This window comes from Neodiprion lecontei, chromosome 3 (assembly GCF_021901455.1).
Source record: "Neodiprion lecontei isolate iyNeoLeco1 chromosome 3, iyNeoLeco1.1, whole genome shotgun sequence".
NCBI classification, from domain to species: domain Eukaryota; kingdom Metazoa; phylum Arthropoda; class Insecta; order Hymenoptera; family Diprionidae; genus Neodiprion; species Neodiprion lecontei.
In genome coordinates, this window is record NC_060262.1 from 41,120,076 (window position 1) to 41,126,129 (window position 6,054).

The window sequence follows — 6,054 nt, forward strand, 5'->3', positions numbered from 1 at the left end:
CCCTACCGACGCTAAGCTCTCAAAGAGTATCCTTCGACGAGAAGACAATTAAAATGTAGTGTGAACAATTTGGATCGTCTGTCTCCGGTCTAAATTACGCTCGTGTACACAGGTTTCGACATTCTCCTAGACTAGAGGGTACAGGTAGACTTATTGGAGCCCTCTTTACTGGTTCATTATCATCTCCGCGACCCGACATGGATATTGAATAAATGTACCATAGAAAGAGAAGTATAGAGAATGTGCCAAAGACATTCACCCTTCAGCAAGAGTGTATGCAGGATGTTTTTTTCTTTAGAAAAAAAACGTATTATTCTTCACCTTTTTCTTGCTCATGCATTATCTCGATATTTGCATTGCGTTTAGGTCATATCCTGAACCAAAAATGAGGCCAATAAGAGACTTACCCTCACAGATGTTTGGGGTATAGGAGTGTCGCGAATTATCGTAATGGAATCACGATTGTGCAAACTTCAACATTCTAAGGGATTCTCAAAAACTGACGCTGGCTTTCACTCTTCTCTAACACATCGTCAATGTTTTTATGACCTAGTACCTCTAGTGAGATATAAATTATACGGTATTATGACCGATGGAATTCATTGTTAAGCAAGCATGTGGATCGGAAATGGAGGGAAAATAAATCCACTTTATCTTCAAGGTTGTAACAAGCCTTCACTACTACTCAACTTGTTTCATTAGTTGGACCAATAATCGATGACGGAAAAGTGGAAGCTACTAACTTCACTAGAGAAGTAGTGGTCCAGAGCCCCAAAGTGCTGGAATTGTAACTTGGGGAGCAAGATTAAAGACGCCACATCAGGACATCGCCAATAATTTTCCAACAATTTTCCCTAAAGTCATAAATTCAACACATACTTCAGCTCTATGTGTGAAGTAACTTATTGCCAAGAAGCAGCTGGGGTTCATGTTCCATAATAAATATTGAGAGAGAGAGAGAGAGAGAGAGAGAGAGAGAGAGAGAGAGAGAGAGAGAGAGAGGGAGGCAACATTTTTCCTCGTTAATTACATGCGAGTGTGATTAATATCATACTTTACCGCTACATAACATCTACCTTTACTGCAGTGGAAGTACCTGTTCTGTCATACCGTATATTCTGTATAGTTCTTAAATTTTATACCCGTTCGCCAAACTGTGGCATATCTACCATTATAGTATATAAATCTTGACGTACACTGCACTACTATTATATAATATGTCTAACATGTATTATGCACGTATGAATGTATGTATTTATTGTTATACCCGTAGAGGGTGGATTTGGTTTATCCGCCTTTACTGCTGTAATATGCTCCGCTGACTTTATATTTAAGATTGTCTAACTTGAGTTTCCAAAGATGAGATCGATCCTGTGACAAAGACCTTCGTAATGCTCTCTCTTGATTCCCTCAAACGTGAGTAACTTCAAACCGACCGCATTGCTCCGTCGGGAACGGAGACGTTGCTGCACATTTCGCTACATGTGATCACGTCTGTAAGATCAAGTTTGATCATCGGCATTCGCTAATGCGTTTCCAAAATCAGCTGTGCTATAATCATAGGCGGGCGGAAAAATATTTCAAATTTAATTTCAAGCGTTCAATTCAATTCCTTGCATATGCGAATGGCCGACTATGTCATACTGTAAGGTCATACAAACTTTAAATATATCCTGCCCCTTCCGAGGCTATTACGTATGTAACCAATGATGTCGAAAATGATTATATATCCTATAATCCCTTAGTCACCCTCAACTCTGTTTGTGATAACGTTCAATGTTGTAAACGGTGTAACGTATTCAATTTGTATGTTTTGATCAGAGCAAAGAGATCAAATTATAATAATTTTGGCACGTCTATTCATAAATGCGTTCATACCCGCAACTGCTTTTACAATAATGATAATTTTTATTACCCACAGAGGAGAAATAAAGAATTATTCATCTACACATGATTCATTTAAACTTTTTAAGGTAACCAGTTCATTCAAAAGTCACATTTCAGTAAATGACTATTTACTACCAATACCCGAAAATAAGATAGTATAGCCAAGCTGTGGTAAAAATATACCATATACGATATACGTGAGATCCAGTTTCTCGTTATACTAGACATTTCTCATTTTCCTCGACCTAGACAAGGTTATAGAGGGTGATTCACCCAGAGCCAGTTGTACCTGATGTACGTTATCAGTAGTGATTCATTCTGCCACGAGGCCCAACAATTCGACAATCCCTCATAGCTTTAAATTTATGTACGGAAATCAGCGCATGTTGCGTTGAAATTAAATTAAATAAAGATGTAAAAGAACATTCGTTAGTGGTTAGATCATATTATAATTATTAATACAGATTCCGATAAGCAAATTAACCATCTAACGTATTCACGAGCTGAATGTTTCGGTATAATAGAATACGTGTGGATTTTCGTGACCCGAGAAGATACATGAATGAGAAATTCGTCGGGGATGGTCAATTTTCGACAGGAGTAAAACCGTTAGGGTTCTTTTGGCATCGTTTCGGCTGGACCCAGCTAGCCATCATCAGGATTGACAGACCTTCCTAAGTGCTTAGACCTTCATAATACAGCTAGGATGGAGGAGGTCAGCTTAGGAAGGTCTTTCAATTCTGGTGATGGCTGGCTGGGCCCAGCCGTAACGTCGCCAAAAGAACCCTAACGGTTTTACTATTGTCAAAAATTGACCTTCCCCGAAGAATTCCTCACTCAGGTAAGGCCGAATATTCATGCGATAGGTAATTTGCAACTATACCTACCTGAGAGGGTATAATATATATTTACACACGCATAATAAACGGAAACCTTGGATAAGTATTTAGATTATACACCCATCTTACCTCCTGCAATTGACATTCACAAGAAATGCGCTGTGGGTTTAACGGCATTCCCAGATTTTAATTTTTGCCTAATCACCGCCGTGGTAGTCAGCGTATATATACCTACTGACCAATTTCGACATTTCAAATATTACAGTTTATCTTCTATGACTAACTGTTATCATATGTATATATTTGGGGATCTGCCTTTTTGGTTTGAGCGACTGCGGAACTTGAATGCTTTCAAAATTGTGTGTCCTCTATGACTCACTTCACCGTGTGATAAGGGGATATGAATAGGTGTGGTGACACAACTCTGATATTGGAATATCCTTAGAGAAACGATGTTGGGTGAGTTTATTCCATGCGTATACGTACATACATGCATATAACCCGTCCAGTGGTTGGTAAATCTTCCTTGAAGACATGAACCACCATTCGCGCCACCCCGTCACTGGTAATTGTTTTTAAGACTTCGTTGCTCCCAGCTTAACGTAAGCCTCAAATCCGTCACATCCATTAGCCTAGAGGATTAACCCTATGACCAGAGTGACTGGTGCAAATGGGTCCGGACGCAGGATAAAGTACGTATACAACCTCCCGCCACAGGATTGCGGGTTTGCGGGTAATGCACTAAAGCTACTCTATCATTGATATGTTTTTTTCCGATTTATAACATCGAGGAGCAAAATGTGTGTTTAAGTGGTCAAGGCAGATCGAGCTGTATAATACTGTTACAAAGGGTGAAATCACCCGTTTTGCTCCCTTTTCTAATGATCTAGTAGTTATTAAGCTTTCACATGTCTTAAAATGAATAAGGTTGCTGCGTCAACCAGCATTCTTGTAAAAACAGTAAACGAAAACACCACATTTTGCAATAAAACATTATTTTCTCAGCACTAATTTTCGTCACTTATTTGCTTCATAAGCTCAAAAAACCCATATTTTATTACGTAACTCTACCGAGAGTTACAATACGTATTAGGTATACATAACTAACGGCATGCTCGATTAAACATTTCCATGCTGAACCGCGTTTTGGTGCGGTGTGAAAATGTTCTTGTGCCCTGCCGTGACCCGCGGAGAGCGAATAATAAATGATTCAAAGTTATACAGCTGTCAGTAAAGCAATTCATCACCAAGCTAGAGCTATCTCTAACGTTACCAACGATATGCCGTAAGTCATCCAAACTTCACCGATTGCGGTACGCGCGTAAGAACAATCTATAACTCTCTTTGTGCACTACCTCGCCTCTGAAAGAGACTGTTGTTTTAATTGCGAGAAAAAAACTTGAGAATTTCTATGTACGTATAATTCTACCAAATCACAAACCTATGCTCCATTTCACAAGCTTCCAGAGACAACAAACTATTGACTTGTTACAAATCATTCCTAAATCCAAATTTCCGCGGTTGTACCTGATTTCGAAAAATTAAATTGCATCAAATGTAAAGACTCAATTTCACCGCACATATTAAAAATGGAAAAGATACGATTAATCTCGATTTAAACGAATGCCGTCGCCGGGTTCGGCATTAGTCGTACTCCAAGTTTACCATGACTTCAATTAATTAGTTTGGATCAGCGTACGTCTGAACTTTGTCTGAGGCAATCATCTTAACAGATAAATTCACCTCGACTTTTATCTTGTAGAGATAATATAAGTCGAGTTCATTTAATCATCTTTCATGTTTATCTTGATAAATCTGACATTCATCTTCATCTTTTTTACGGTGTAAAGATGAAATAAACTGCTTACTGAAATATAGGCGACACCATTCGGAGTCAAAACTCTAGTACCATTTTAAGAAAGTAAACAATTCCGCAAAGACGTGTTTCTGAAAGAGACTCTTCGCAGTCTACTACACTGATAAAAAGGATTGTTTGATCCAGACTAATGATTCTTTGCGGGTGGCAAAAAAGTAATTTTGTTGCTCGAACTAAGTTTTACTTAAGTGCACGAAATCTTTCGTTACGACAACAAAAAATTATTCGCGGTATATAACCACATCTCATTCACCCCTGGCGAAAGTACATTTTATTGCTCCAACAATTCCATTTTTCTCACGTGTATTAAGAATCTTTCGTTCTTATCGTTTTCTGTTCGATTATCTAGACGAAAATAGGGCTAATCTTATCTTTTATAATATAATTGCATAGCAATCTATTTTTCATCTTATTTAGATAAAATTGCACAAGAATAATCTTTCTTCATCATCTTGTCCGTCACTGCTCGTATGTAATAGAGGAAAAACTGAATATATTCGTATAACTATAGTATATCTTGAAAGTTCGCAGTCGTTAACCGCCGACTCGGCACCACTCAAGTTCTTCGTTTGTTTCTCGCAGCCTGGCCATACCATATTTAATTTCAAACTATGAAAGGCCGTAAAATGATTGCATCAGTGGATTGTGTTTTCATTTTATTTATTGAGCATACCCTGTCAAAACTAAATCGACGTCGTCGTCGATGCAATCATTTTACGGCCTTTCACAGTTTAAAATCAAAGATGGGACCGACTGCGAACTTTCAAGATATTCTCTCGCATATATTTCGTGACGTCAGACGCGAACAAATTTCCTTGTCGAATCGTGCGAGAACGGGGGTACGGATCTGACCAGGAAAATTTTTAAAACGTAGCTTGAATAAAAGTGTGAGTCCTAATCTCAGTTATTGCTAACGTAGATCGCCGATAATGTTTATTATGAATAATGACGAAATAAATAAAATCACGGCACGTCAAACATGGCGGATCGGAACTACGGACTTGTTGAATATTCACCGTTTCTACGATTGCAGAATTTTTTTCAATGCCGACAGGGAAATTGAGACATATAAAAACATACACTCAATCTAGGAAAATCCACATCATCTGTTAGCTTCCCGTAAATATGGCACTGTTCGATGAGAAAATTCTCAGGTGACAGGAGCCTGTTCATGATCCACAAGAAGGCTGTCTCGACTTGTAAGTGATTTCATTAGTCAGATCTAACGGAACAAGCCAATGAAATCAGCGGCCTTAGTTCAATGTCGTGATTATGACGTCACAAAATTGATACAAGCCAGGTCAACGGCGCCTTAAGGCCCGTTTACACTGCGGCGTTGTAGTGGCAACTGACATTGGATCGAATAGAATCTACCAATTGAAAGGCCTCACATCTCTGACGACAAAGCTCTGCCAATCAATTGGAAGGCAATCCAGCAGTTGGAACGACCTA